At 38.8% G+C, this 15,780-nt stretch overlaps 1 long non-coding RNA gene across 1 annotated transcript; it reads left to right on the top strand.

The window, feature by feature from the left end:
- The first annotated feature begins 351 nt into the window (after window positions 1-351).
- Window positions 352-14,763, top strand: LOC120749330 (uncharacterized). Its single transcript, XR_005699625.2, has 7 exons — window positions 352-530; window positions 668-699; window positions 10,086-10,236; window positions 10,334-10,415; window positions 10,559-10,705; window positions 12,243-12,334; window positions 14,652-14,763. It is a non-coding gene; the product is annotated as an uncharacterized LOC120749330 (long non-coding RNA).
- Window positions 14,764-15,780: the final 1,017 nt, after the last annotated feature.

Below are 15,780 nucleotides of genomic sequence, written 5' to 3'. Positions count from 1 at the left end.
TCAAAAGTACTGAACACTGTGACAAGAATGTAATTGGAGATAGGAAAACATGGAAAGATTTATCTGGAGAGCACTTTTGTATGTGCCTAACTCTAAGTACGTAAGCCTGTACTTCGTGCTTGACCAGGCTGGGGTCTTGGTGCTCAGCACCTTGCTAGATCAAGACCTCAGGAAGGACAGATTACCATTAATCCCATCCTAATTGAGGACGTCTTGCCCCAGCTGCAGCACTGCCTGGCCAGACCTGTCCTGTTAAACAACTTCAAGGTGTGAAGATGCTTGGCTGAACAACAAATAGCTCACACCTGCTTTTCTTCATGGCTGTAATGTACTTTTCTGCTGCCACTCTGACACCAGGGCTTCCTGCAGCCTCTCTATCAGTTTTTGCATTGTCTCGCTGTGGGAAGGTGGGAAATAGGCTAGCAGGACCTGCAGCAGGCTACAGCCCTGGTGTGGCCCTGGCTGGACTGGAGGAAGCTTGGCTGCCAATCACCCCTCTCTTTAAGCTGTGCTACCCTTGTTCAATAGAGGTAATGGGTCCAGTGGGTCTATTACACATTTTTATTGAAAAGCAAAATAAATAGCCCTGTAAAACTCACACACTGCCCCAGGGCTACAATAATTTATGCACCTTCTTTTTCCGTTTTTTTTCTCTTTGGCTTTTCAGAGTTGCTCTAGTGAACCTTTCCAGAATGGCAGGTAAGAGCTTTTGAAAATTCATCACCAGTTGTCTGAATCAGACAGTATTTAAAATTACTGCATGTTATGTGGAGAACTGTGTCAGGCCTTTGATTTGATTATACACATGTGTAGTACCAAAGGACATCACATATTACTCAGCTAAACTTGTTTAATAGAAATGGCGTAAAAATCAAAGTATGTATAGTATCAGGTTTACTTTCCAGAGAGAATGTGTTTTTCCACAAAACTAAGGAAAGAGTAATTTACCACACCAACAACCTGGGAAAAAGGAGAACATTCTTTCCTAAACAGCTACAATTATGCATTTGGCAGGCAGTAGTAAAAGCAATTCTGCTTTCCTTCTTAGCCCATAATAAATCTGTACCTGGGACTGATTAGAGAGCAACTGGAGAGGTGCTGCTTTTCTTTCCAAGGTCTATCAATGATTTTTTTTTTCTTTTTCTTTTGTTCTTTCTGAACATGTTTTAACAGTGGAGTTAAGACTCTCTCCCTATCTTTGTGGTTGTGTCCCACTTGTTCTTCATTTATAGAAGTACAGACTTCTTATAAGTGGAGAAGAAACCCCGGTGTTAGAAAATCATGATGTTTCAAAGGACATGATAAAGGAAATAATCCTGATGGGAATCTCTTCATGCCTGCATAAATCTACGCTTTCATGAGTATCATAGGAGCAGTATTTTGAATTGTGCTTTTTTAACTCCAAACCTGATCCAGATGGTTTAGAGACAACCTTAGTGAGTATAGCTTTGCTGTACCAAACTGACTCACTGCACTTCAGCTTTGTCTCTCAAACCTGTTGCTTCATTAATGGGTGCATTAAGCATCTTTGGAAAAATTTACCTTTGCAGAGGAAAAAAAGCCTTAACTACATTAATTAGAGGGTAGCATATGCCCAAGACCAAAAGGAAGGCATATTTTCTGAAAAATCTTTGTTGACTTTTATCCTTATTGCTAACAGTTTGGATAGTCTCATTACCCGTGGATGTTGTGCAGAAATGATTTTATCGCAAACAGCTGTTTTCCTTTTCTATTTTACTCATGAGAGAAAAACAAGAGAAAAAAATCAATTTAAAATAAATAAATAACTCTTCCTAAATTCAATAAAACACTTTAGACAGAACACTTGAGACAGATATTGAGGAAAGAGAAAACATGGCCTCTGTATGATTTATTCCTTTCCTCTCTCACAAAATTGTCATTAACACCCAGAAATAGGGAGACAGTAGTAATTATTTCAGACTGCAAAACAGTGAATAAAAATTTATTGAAAAGCTCCTGCTAAGGTTCGTTCTCAGCTGGAAACTGAGATTGCCATGTGGACAATGCCACGGCATAACATGCATGAGGAAAGAAGCAGTGAGGAAACTAAACAGGTATCCAGCACATGGGAAATGAAAGGATAGTCCTGGGACTGTATCAGGTGAAGTGTTTTGTGTGCTGTAGTGGGCCTCTGCTCATGAAGACAGGGTTTGGAATAGGCAGATGATGGTGGAGAGCAGAAGAGGAAGCTATTAAAACAGTGTGGAAAGTTAATTACTTGAGGTTAAACCAGAACACAAAGTTTAATAAAGAGAAAAGCTGTCTTTATGGTGGTATTTTTTGAAGTGCTTGGTGTTCATATTCTAGTGAAAGCCACCAAGCTAATAGTCCTGAAAGGTGACATGTCTCTTGGCTGAAGAAGAGTAAGAAGGTGACTTGTAGTAAGCTGGCTTCCCTACCAGGCTCAACCTGAAAAAAATTCCCTGAGAGATGCAAAAGGATGTAGGTTAGTCTCAGCAGTCTTAAATTCCAAGCCTAAATCCTTCTTAATGTTTCTGCTAGGCAAGCCCTTGTTTGAGGTGTTTTTCTGGCTATTTAAATTATCAGGAACCTCAGAGGCACCTTGCTTTCTCTGTTGGCAAGAAGTACAGGGGACCGCAATGGAATGCAGCTGAGATAAGTTCAATTCCCTCTCCTCATTCGGCCCTGGAAGCCTTTCTGGAGACAGTGGTGCAAAGTAGGCTTTTGTCTGCTAGGACCTGGTTGCTCAGTGCTTTAACGTGTGAGCACAGCATAAAAAATCTGATTGCCTATTGTGATTCTTTACAGGACAGATTTCCTTCTGTATTAAATAATAACTGTGCACCACTATTTGGGAACAGTAGGGAAGTTAAAGCAGTAGGAGTGCTATAGGCAGGCAGACGGAAGTCCCTGAAGAACAGAGGACATAGAGATGGACTAGGAATATTCAGGTCTAATGTCTGGATTTAATTTATTTTAATGCTGTTGTTAGAGACAGCCTGGAGTTTCTCTAAAGAATAAGCTAAGATACTGTCCTTTTACACTCCCAGGAGCGTAATCTTAAAAAATGTCTTCACTGTTTTTCCAGTGGCTACAGCCTGCCATCACATTGAGTTACCCTGTATAGTAAGGACAAGTGGGGGGGGATTCAACCCTCTGGCTCCAAGTGAAATTGGTACTGGTTGTCTCTCACCTTCCACTCTTAAAAACACTTGACAATTTGACATTCTCACTGCTAAATGAAACTGACAGAGGCTCATCAGCAACAGGACATTGTTATCAGCCCTGGCAGAAATCATACCAAGAGCCTTATGCGAAGTGATGACTTGCATTTACTTCCAGAAGGATGAATGCAATTGGGTGTCAAGTGTTCCCAGTGTATGACTAGGGAACAGTGAGGAAGTTACTTAAAGAACTTGTGTTCTTCCTGCTTCCATCTCAGTCATCTTGGAAGTAGATTGCAAATTGTTTAAACCCTAAAATACTGCAGAGTAAATGTTTCATTATTACACTGTAGTTTGATATGACTTGGAAAAAAACCCTAATATGCTTCAATGATTGTTTTCAGATGTTGGTCTTTATCAGACTCAAGATGCTGGGCAAAAGATGAAGGCAAATTGCTAGTACCACTCTGCTTGCCAATAATTCCTTCTTTCTTATTTTTTTTTCTTTCTTTCTTTCTCTCCTTCCTTTCTTCTTTTTATATATATATTTTATCCAGTTGTATCAATGAGACTAGTTGAGCAAGGCACGCTGCCCCTCATATCTGGGATAGGCATACAAACCCTGCCTTTGGCAGAGTGATGGAAAGCAATTCAGATATGAAGGCTAAAAAAAGCAAAGATGAAATGAATTCTGTCAAGTCATAGCTGAAATTTTCTTGCAGAAGTATTCTCCTTTCCTTATACTACTGCCACCCAGCTCTTTTTAAATGGTCCAGAATTGGCTGTTTAATATCTCAGAGTTCCAGGGTCTGGGACTGTGGGGAATGGGCAGGTTTCATTGATGCTGGCTGATGGTGCTCTCAGTCAGGGGAGTTGGAAGTGTGTTGGCAGCCCTTGGCTGTGCAACTGAGAAACATTCAAGTCCCTTATTGAACAGCAACCTTGGAGAAAATGTATGAAGAAATTAACAGAAGAATTTCAAAAGTGTTAGGTTTCCATCCTCACCATCTTATTTTGTGATACTCACTTAATAAATAAAGAGATCGATTAAATATTTTCCACTCATTGCCCTGTCACTGTGCAGACCTGCTGACAAAAAAAGGCAATGTGACATTTGACTAAAAAAAAAACCTCACTGAAAGTAGGGCCCACTCTATTAAAAAGAGTCATTATCACACTGCATAAAATAAATTGCTGTAAAAACCTTTACTCAACAAGTGAAGGTTTTTCATCTTCCTCGGTCCTAGCAAGAGGTTCCGGTTTTGGTGCTTTTGATTAAAAATGCCTTGATTTAAAATGCATTTCTAAAATAGAGGTAGATTATTTGAAAGGACATCTCAATAACAGGAAAATAAGAGCAAAAAAGACCCTCCCAAGGAAGAAGCCATCCACTGTTTCTTGTTTGTTTTCTTTTCCTGAACATGGAAACTGCATCAAAGGCTATGGGTAGGAAAGAAAGGATGAGGTTTTTATCATCCTTTGCAAGGAACTCCACCAGGGTTGTCTGCTGGCCAAATCGTAGTTCCTGGAGCCTCAGAAATGCAGAACCACTAAGTTCTTCTTCATTTCCTTGGCATCCACTGAGAGAAGCTCAAGCAACCCCCAAATAAACAGGTGAGAGAGTGCCTAAATTCTACCCACATTATCCTTTGTTTTTCCTTGTTTTTTAAGTGTGTGATGCTGTAGGAAACACCTGCATGGGGCTCTGGTCTCTTTCTACCCAGCTGACTTTTTTCAGCCTTGCACTGGCTTGGGGTCAGCCCTTGCAAGCAGGTGTTTTCCTTCAGAATAGCTTTCTTGTCTAAATCCAAGTGGATCACAGGGGCCGAACCTCACTGCCGGAGGTCACAGGTCAAACACGGCAGCACGGGGTCCCTTGGGTACTGTGCTTACCAGGTGTTTAATATTATCAGAGGTTATTTGCTGAAACCGTGATAGAGTGTTCTCAGCGATTCAAAATAAATTTAACGAGAACAGTTTTAAAAGCCCCCACATTAGAGGATGTCTGTTCAATGGACAGAGAGGTTAAAGTTAATTCGATCAGGCATATGTACTTTCTCCAAAAAGGAACATATGCACTCAGCGGCTTGGCCCCATTTGTTGCAATTTTGGGTCTCATTTCCATTTGCAAGAAAGATAACTACTTGCATATGGAAGCAATAAATATAAGAAGTCATTAACATTTCTCTAATTTAGGGGAAGAAAAAAAAAAAAGTCTTAACGAAGTAATATCTTTGCCAGGGCAGACAGAAATGTAAATTGGAGATTGGAAGGAAACCTATTAAAGGAATTGCTATGTTACTAGTCTTTTTTAATCTAATGAATTTATGAATTGCCACTTGTTAGGTCATAGACTTTGTTAATTTCCTACGTGTTTAGTTAAGGAGAGAAAGTATGGGGCAGGAGGAAGGAGGGGTGAAAGGAAAATGCTTGTGAACAATGAACCTGAGCAAATATTTTTGTACAATGTGTTAAGGCTATTAGGTTCAAAATTTGTGACTAAAACCAGGTATATTTAGAAAATCTGAAGAAGATTTCTCTGTACATCTGCTGAATAGGAAAATATAAGTTTCTAAAACTTTTCCTGTGCTTATTTTTTCATATTCATATGCCCCTGAAAGGTGTAAAGGATTACAAGGTTGTGACATTTGCTGAATAGTTTTATTGAAAACAAGAAAAAATTTAAGAAGGCAGTATTACATTATGGTGCCAATTTACTAGTCACATGTCTATGGGCAACACTCTCAAAGGTTATAGCTAATCAGATACCTCTTGGACTTTCTTTGCTGCAAAGCATGAAGCAGAATTTTCATTCTCTTTTTTCCTGTGAATTGCAGAAGCTAAAATAGATGCTGAACCTTGGTTCTCAAGAACCTTAGTACCCAAAGGTGGGAGTTCTTTCTAGCTTTTTTTTGAAAAGTCAGCTTTTTTTTTTAAAGGAAATGACAGAGGAGGACAAACACCAAAATATCAGTGCAAGCAAAGAAAAATAAAGCCCTGTTATAATTTGTATAATTATTCAACAATGGTTGGTAAATCAGTGCTTTGTGCAGTGGATAGCATTTTGCAATCCCACCCTCTCAATGCACCGAAGAGGTAATGGACTGGTCCTAGTTCCATCAATCATTGCAGCCCTTCCCATGGAGCCCTGTGCTGGCACATATAGAGTGAATGAATGATGCCAATTCGGTTGGCTCTTTAAAGTGTATGACTTAGATATAGCAATGCTAAGAACTGCATCAGCAATTGTTCCCTAAACATGCAGCAGCCTTCCCTCCCAGACAGGCAGCTGAGTGAGCAGCATACTGAGCCTGCCGACGTTGACGCCAGGTAGCTGCAATTTCCTTCAGTCGTGGAGGCAACCAGGTATTGAAAGCAATTTCAGAGTTAGCTGGGTTCTTGGGTCTTAATGAAAAATGTTCGAATAGCAGCATGTTGAGGTACCAGGTGGCTACTTTCTCATCTCTGGGGGCCATGGGAAATTAATTGTAATAGTATCCCTTCTGAATGAGCCAGCAAGTATAGACTGAAAAATAAGTTACACGCATATGTGTGGATGCACAAGCACATATGGACTCTTGGAAATTCAAACCAAACCTTGACGAGTTTAGATAAAGTCCCCACTGCACTTTACTTCAGTGTAAATCTGTGCTTTTGAGTGACGCTTCCGGTTCCACTTAGGCCTTTCAAGCTGAAGAAAAAACCCAAAACACCCAAACAAAAAACAATCCAAAGTCAAACAAAGGTAGGTTTTGTTGCATTTCTGGAATAAAAGGAAACAGAAATAAATGGAAATGGAACTAAAATGTCTGTTCTCAAGAGGCCCATGTCGGCATTCTTGAGGGTTCGGATAGTTTGGATAAACTCTGTACAAGTATTTGAACGTTTTGGTAGGTCTTCAAACTGAACGTCTGAACCTTCTGAGATTCAGAGGTGGCTTGCCACTTTTGTGCTGCTGTGGAGCTGGACTCAGTCTGCTTTCTCAGGCTCCTGATACTGAAAATATTTACCAAGTTTTCAGAATACAGAGAAATCATGAGTGTGTCCTTTGGGTTTATTTCACCACTACAAGGGAAAATTTTCTGCTAGTGACTTAGTCATCAAGACATTAAATAGGAATTGTTCAGATACAAGTCAAGGCCTGAGAAGATCTAACCTTCCAGTCAGGTCCTGTTCCTCACCTCCTATGGAAGTTAAATGAGCCACTCTGAATCTCAATGATGTGTTTGCTAAAGGGGAATATCTGTGTTACAACAATCCACTTGTTATTTGTCAGATAGTATGGAAATGAGCACATCAAAAAGCCTACAAATCTACTAAAGAATTCCAGAAGGATGAGTAGAATACTGTGGTTGTAGTTGGCTAGTCCCAGGTACAATCCAAGAAGGAAATTCTTTGTAAGCCTAATGGACTTAAGTTACTACTTTGCTTTCTGCTCAGTAATATTTAAAACAGCTTGGATTTTAAACCACATGAAAAATATGCCACCCTGCTGTTTCCACTGGTGTGAGCCAACAGCTCAAGAAATTACATCCAACTCAGGTGCTAGTAATACATTAATTATGTTTTCAATTATATGTCATACTAACTTCCATGTGTAAAACTGAAAAATATAAGCATACACCCTCAAAGAATTATCCATGCTTTTCTTAAAGCAGGCACTGTACCTTTGAAAGAGTCACCTTTCCCCTTGACTAAGTAGAGTAATTCCCAATGAAATTTGTGTGAGTCAGAGTGGGAGTCCTTTTTGTCTTCTCAGAATGGGGAGGCTACAGTAAAACCTTCTGAAGCTGTATAAAGTCAGAGGCTTAGCTGATACTGTAGTGACCATGGAACAGCTTGGGATTAGTGAGTATTGACACCAGCACTGGAGCCAATATGATGGCCTGGAAATAAATTAAATATGTCTGTGTTTAAATGAGAAAGGAAGTGAATCTGAGGTAAAGAGGCTTTTAAGAGAAATGTCCTGGGCTTTGACAACACTGAAAGTTTTCAATGACTTAACTCCAAAAATTTAACAAGCAACTCATTCACCTGACTTAGAAGACACCCTTAAAATTATCTAGATCTGAAGCCTTAGCTTCAGTGTCTTACATGATCTTAGGTAAGACAATTTCTGAGGAAGCTGGGCCAAAGGCACAGTGGAAAAGACTTTGTGGTCTTGCACATAATGGCCTAAAAGTATTAGTTGAGACTTATGAGAGATATCAGAAAATTTGGGGGATTAATCTAATCTGGAGTTCTGGCTAAGTGACTCTTCAATGCTGTTATTGTAAAGGTCAGTTCTACATACTATAAATAAAGGTCATTTTGATGGGTTAGATTTCAAGCACTGAACTTAGCAAAACCTGTCATTCATCACCTATCATTCTACTCTGAAAGTAACATGTATTCCATTTATTTAGTATAAGAAAACATCTGTTACACTTATGCTGAAATATGTGGCTTTATGAAGATACATTTAAAATATTGTAAAATTATTTTGTTTTCTATTGCATTCTAAAGTACTTTATGGCACAGTTTAGATTATAAAGTATTATCACAATCCTAATGCCATGCTGCACATCTTAAGTAACAGGAAAACTGATGACTTTTGTAGTATTTTGTGTGTGTTCTAACCAGTCATGTCTTTCCCATTTGTTGCATAACTATTACCTTACAAAAGATATGAACAATATGTATTCTTTCTTTTCCATATCAATGACTGCTAATCTAATATTGAATTTCTGTGCTGTGATGCATTAATTCTGAAAAATAATCTCAGTGTAAGAAAGAAAAGACATCCTAATCCCCCTGGAGATTGATAGTGCAAAAAGATAGGAAAAAGAAGAAAACTATTTTCTCATTTTTTTCCAGAATACAAATGCATTAACCTTTTTTTTTTTTTCCTTTTTTTTTTTTTTTTTTTTTAATACAATTGCTTGTATCTATACAGTTTGAGGCACTTGCTGTATGTTTGATTTCTTACTTGAGCGTAGTTTCACAAACAGAAGCATTGTACAGTTGCAGTATTCTAAGCACCACTAAGACCTGTTCAAATAATTTACAAAGACCTACACATAAATATGAATTACTGTGTTTTGACATTTACTAAAGAGAAGAGTATGGCAAGAGGTAGAGATGGGGATTATCTATTACCTATCTGTTACATATCTGTGACTGGCACTTCAAATAGCATTTAGCTCCCGTGAATGAAATTGGTCCTATCTTCTTTTGTGTCACCATCTTGAAATGTCTATTTCAGAAATGAGGTTGAAAACAACATCTAAGTTGTACCTACTAATTATTTGAGGTGAGTTGAGTAGTTGTAGTTTAATGTGAGGTGTTTCATTGCTGGTCCAAATCCAGTGGCACAAAAAAGAACCTTTGCACTTCTATCTGCCTACACCTCCATCTGTTGTACCATTTGTTTTTTTAGCAGTGGTCTCCATTGGTTTAATTGACTAAATTTAAGTGCTCAGTGCTATTTGTGATATTCTAATGTGTGCAAAAAAAAAAAAATTCTCATGGCTGGTAGAAACATTACAGGAACTTTGGGACACATATGACCCCTAGAGCTACAGGTGGAGGCCAGGTGAGGTAAGCTAAGGTATCTCAGGGGATAGTAGAAAGAAAAATGTATTTAGACAAATACATTTTAAAACCTGTATCATCAAACCCATTTGAAAAGTGCAAAGGTCTTCCCAAAGTCCTGTGTCTCACCTGCAGTTTTTAAGTGGACATTTTGAATACCATGGGGTGTCTCATACAGTGGCCAGTGACTGCATTTGGGAACAAAAATCTTTCCCTCTGGAGTTACTGAAAGGATTAACATGGTTAAATTTATTATGAAGAAAAATAAAATTTACCTTCTAGCACTCGGCCTAAAGTGGACTCTTGATTTTCATCAGTTGAAAATCGCTCTAGATTTCTTTGCATCTAATCTTCAATGCCTTGTAGTAACCAAAACATCTGCATGATGCTGGCAGAGGTGATACGGAATCCACACACTATTGGTGACCCAACCATTACATCTCCATTACTGGAATGGCAACTGCTGTCTATATCAGGAGAGATTCTCTGCGTAGATTGACAACAACCATGTGAAAGGGTGAGCAATGTATTGAGAACAGTTGATTGCATAGACTACAATGTGAGCACAGATACCAATCTAGGGATACCTGCAATTTAAATACCTGTTGTTTCAGATGGACTCCTGCCCTCAACTGGCTGGGGAGTTGTTCCAACACAAGGATTTACTGATCTTCAGACTGCTACCAAAGTCTTGTCGTAAGCTTAAATCCAGAAAATGCTGTTCCTCTGGTGATCACAAAGATATTTTAACTGTGGCCTTAGCTTTAATTGTCTGACATCGCTAGGATCAATTTGCAGGAATGAAACTGTAAAAAACTATTTTTGACTTTTCATTACAGGCCAGGCCTGTTTCTGATATCCTGTGAACAAGATATCAGAACAAGAAAATCTTGCATCAGCTGAGGTGGTTCAGTGATTTGGGATTTGAGATGCAAAATCTTACCGCCCAACTTCAGTAACTGAGGAGGTGTTTCTAATAATCTGAGGTAATTCTTTACTAAATTGCCCCCAACACAGTAAAAAGCACAACTTGATTGTGTATCTCTTTATACATTCAGCTGCCAGTGCTATTTTGTGTTTCAATTGTAAATAACAATTTTATGAGCCTTCTCTGTGGGGACTTTTGGTCATTTATCAGTGACATTCCTCCATACAAATTGTTGCATAGTATTTATATGTTTCCATGGACCCATTTTCTGTCAATTGATTTCACATTCAGACCATCTGTAATGACTCATTTGTTAGGTTCAGAGTCTCATTTTTTGCATGGACTACTTGTATTGATATCATTAGCCTTGAACAACCTCACTATTCCCATTCATGGTCATGAGCTTTTAAGTTATAAGCTCAGTTCTTATCAGTGTTCATCTGTCAAGTTTTCAGTCAGTTCTAATAAGTCTCAGGTTAAAAAAAAAAAAAAATAAAAAAAGGAAACATAACAACAACCCCCTCCCCTATAAGGCCAAACAACAATTGTGACACATTCTTACTGGCCGTGATTCCTTCTTTGTCACACACTCAATCATTTCCATGTCAGCAGTCCATGAGCATTTTATAATGTCTGAAATGCTTCTAAATATGAATTGCATATCTGAAAATTATTAATGACATTCTTGGCATTCCATTAATGTTATTTATTATTTATCGTGTGTGAGACGGAACTGCCTAGAGGCCTTTGCAAAGGATCAAGGGCCTGTTGAGCTAATCTCTTGCTAGGCATATCAATCCAGATGGATGAGCAAATGCAGGAGCACATGGCAAACAGCAAAACCTGTTTGTCAGTTCAGCCTTCCAGCCTGCAAAATACAGCCGTAGCACAGAGGCAGTGGCACGGTTCATACTAACTGGCACCATCAGCTGTCACAGCTGAAAGGACACAGACTGAACAAAATCAGGCTGGGCTTAGACTTATTTACTATGAATTGCCTCATCTGTTCTTTGGCCTGAATTATCATGTTTTCATAAGAAGGCTTTGAAGGTAGGAGGAAGTGTATGGTTCATTTCTGATGATCTTTTCATTTTTGTGATATAGTCAGAGTGTGGCTCTACTGGGAAATCAGACTGGGAAATGCAAAATTCATCCTTTGTACCATATTATTGCACATTATTTTATAGACCTCTTAATTCTGGCAAATGAGGAAGCCAATACTAATGTGTTGCACTGCTTTTGTGAATCACAGAAACTCAGAATCAGTCAGGTTTGTTAGTACAATGGTGGGTCACTTGGCCCAGACTTCTTGTTTAAGCTAAGTCATCCTGGAGCACATTGTACAGGATTGTATCCAGACAGTTCTTGAATATCCCCCATGTGGACTCTCTTTGATATGGGTGGCATAAAAATACTCTTCAGGTCTCTACTGCCAGAAATTCCTTCTAACCGCTATCAATAATGTATTTGTTGATATTTCTAATTTCAAACTCTCCATCTTCTTCACACTGCACTATCAGGAGGAAAATGACCTAATATTTAGGACCAATCCAGTGACCAGGAAGAGTTGATATCAATGAATTGTTCTGTTGCAGGTCTCTGCCATGAGCTGGGTTCACTTGTATGGGATTTCTCAGTCTTTTTTCCCCTGCATATTTTATGAAGGATGATGAATTCCTTTGGGACCGTAAGTATTCATGAACTTATTATTGATAGGTGGCCTCTGCTTTTCATCTCCTGATCTCCCACATCACCTTTAGCAACCTTTGTTTCATGATGTCAGAAGGGTTAGGAGGCTGGTGATGTCAGATACCAGGATTTGAAGGGCGGCAACAGGGCTGCTGTGTGAGGCTTTTGCCAAAAGCCATAGTTTCTTATTGATCATCAAAGTTTCTCTCTTTAGACTGCTCATGCTCAAAGGCCTCTGAAAGCAGCCTAGAAAATACAGCTGAAATCAGGAAATTTCCAAATGGCAACAAGGCCCAATAGTCAAATAAAATAAATGAGCTGGCCTAGGAAATCCTTGCAACTTGCCACCCAACAACAATAAACCAGCCCTATGACACACAAACTAGAAAGGAAATAAAGAAGTCTTTTAATTATTTACAGTAGTCTTATTGTGGCTCAATAGACATTGGTCAAGGACTAATAAAGTTAGCGTCAGTAAAGTGGGCTTATGCAGCCATATATAGCCTGTACATTTAACACAGCAGCTTTTTTTGACTGGTTCCAGCCTAGCATAAATAAAACCTATCTAACAGAGGAGCTGTTAACCTGGGAGATGGTTTTCCACTTACTAGTTGCACTGCAGTTGTTTTATGATTAGATATATTCATTAGGAATTTTTGCCTTAAAGTGAGTAGTCAGGGAGACTACTTTAGAGAGAGCACATGGTGTGCTGGCAGAAGAAACCCTCCTGCAGTGGGGACAAGATTCTCCCACTGCATCCAATGGTTTTTCCTAGGTCCTTGGTCTCTTCTCTGAGGTGACTGCTTGTACCTCCCAGGCACCTCCTAGGTATCTTTCTCCCAGAAAACCCTTGGGTAGCGTGACTCATCCCAGGGACAAGGCACGTGTGGCATGGCGTGTCTCTGACGTGTTCTGTGAGGGGCAAGGCAGGGCACTTGGGCCTGGTGGAGCTGGGCATGAAGGAGACAAGAAGCTCAACTTGCTGGGCCCACAACCCACATATAGTAAACAAGCAACTGAAGAAAATAGGAATTTCCAATATATGGACTAATTTGTATAAAAATCCCAGCAAAACCAAACCCGCAATTCCACAAATTCTGAAATTAATATGATATCCTCTTTATTGGAAATAAGATTTATTTTGACCACACTAATTTTTTCAAGAGTATTTTAATAGACTGTTCCTTCTTTTGCATCAAATCTTCAGCCTCAGATTTAAGGCTCTTTTTGGACTTCCTGTTCTTTAATCTTCTACTAGCCCAGTTCTCCTTCTGGTTTCATCTCCTGTGTTCCCTCAATAGCTGCAGGCCTCTTCCAGTGACTCTGGGTACAACGTATAGACAAGCTGGTGTTCAATTCACCTATCTTTCCTTCACAGAAGATGACTTCCTGCAGACCTAGTCCTGGCCTCCTGCCCCCTAGTTTTATAGTAAATAATATTAACAGAGTGACAGCAGCAGTACACCTTTCCTCCCTTCTTCCCCTGCCAAACACTTAAAAAGTTGCGCAGTAACCAAAAAGGGCTGCTTCACTTTGCTGCTTGTGGCTTTTGTCGGCAGCATCTGTCCTGTTAAGCAGACAAAGTTATCACAGGAGACAGGGCATTATGCATTGCAAATCAGGAACTTGGTATTACGTAACCATCTAAAAAAATATGCAAGTATGGTTTGAATAAGATACAACAATTGTTGGGCTACCAAACAGATAGGCAGCCAGGAAAGTAATTACAAATACAGACAGAAAAAAAAAAAAAGAGAGACCTTAGGGAAATGTCTTACAATAATTTCTGGTAATCAGTCAGTAGTTTACTGTCCATAACATGGGTCAAAAAAAATCCTACAGGTTAAATTCCATTGGGCTTTATGTTATTTTTTAATAAAAAATAATTTAGACAAAGCCCCACAGGAAAAAAAAGTCAACAATGTAGTTATCTTTCAGTATATTCAGATGATAATTGTTGTTTGGAGCATAGGATATGCCAGATGGTATCACTTCAGCAGCTTATCTACTTTCCAGTGACAAGCTATATATGATACTGATCACAGAGGGGTTTTCTAACACTCAGCAGAGAGTTTATCATAAACACTTTTAGCTCTTTTATTAGCCTTTCTCTTAGCTAAAGTGTCATTTTCATTGAGTTTATTTAGTACTGCTGTAGCTTTGGCAAGAAAGAGTGGAGCAATATTTAAAAAAAAATGTTCACATAATAATTTCAAGTAAATCTATGCAGAAATCATTGACTGTGTCACAAGGAAATCTAAAGTGAAAATACACTTTTAATCAAATTAATCTTATCCTTGTCCATGTTTTGACAGACTTAACAAACTCCAGAAAAGACCCAAGATTATTTCAAGGAGAAAATCATCAGATCGATTTCACTTTGCTAAAACCCCCACCATTTTAATTTCAATGTAATTTATTTGTTTTCTTTTGAAATAGTGCTTTGTTTGGTTTATTTCCCCAAGGTAACTTAGCAGTGTAAAGGACTTTTTCATCCCAGTAAACCTATTTTGTTCAGGGATTTTTTTTATTCTGGTAGCAAAAACTGATTATATGGAAAGGAACTTTAATAAACAAGCATTCATTCTTGCATAACTGTTATTATATGATGCTGCCAATGATTGATATTTAATTTGTTTGATTTAATTTAAATTGGGACAGAAAAGCCCTGATAATCTGAAAAAAAAAAAAAAATTGAATCTGGCAGCCTTACATGACCTTTGGCTGTTAAGGTGGGTCTCCTTTAGTGCTTTGACTCTGCAGGTTGGTTTGCCTCTTGTTCCAGATAGATGGAACAAGATGGAATTTAGATCCCCATTTTACAGAGACATCCTCTTTGGAGGAAAAGAATAATATTTAAATGAAAGATATTCTCTCTCCTTAAAATTTCTTACTGGCTGTGTTAGTTGCCCCATCTCACTCCTGTACCTGTGAATCCCATTCAGAAGCTTTGACTCACACAAGACAGTCCGAGTGGCAGCAGAACAAACTGATGTTACGAATTCTGCTCTCAGGGAGGGAGCCTGATAGAGCATGCCAGTTTCTCTAGGCTGTGTTCTACATGTGTGTGGCTCTGTTATGCTTATTGCCCAAACCTCAATGAAATGTGGAAAGCCAGTTCTTTCTTCTTGAGAGACAAGAGTGCTACCTCTCCCTTTCTATTTCTGTCTCCATCTCCTCGTCTTTTGTATGCACCACTCGGAAAACTCTGCAACCAAAAAAAAAGGTTAAGCACTATAAAAATGGTATATAACTTAGCACGTGGATAGATTTTCTTTCCCCTACCTACTTTATAGCAATTCCTGAGGCATATGACAACAGACCCTCTTCTTTTCTAGTGATTTATGGACAGCATTAGACCACTAGCATATTTTTAGTTCCTCTCTTCACTCTGTGCTCATGTCAACTTGTAAAGATTTATTTCTCTTTCATGCTTTTGCCCAG

This window comes from Hirundo rustica, chromosome 2, assembly GCF_015227805.2.
Source record: "Hirundo rustica isolate bHirRus1 chromosome 2, bHirRus1.pri.v3, whole genome shotgun sequence".
NCBI lineage: Eukaryota > Metazoa > Chordata > Aves > Passeriformes > Hirundinidae > Hirundo > Hirundo rustica.
Note: the sequence above shows the minus strand (reverse complement) of the source record. Positions and strands in the feature narration are given on the sequence as shown.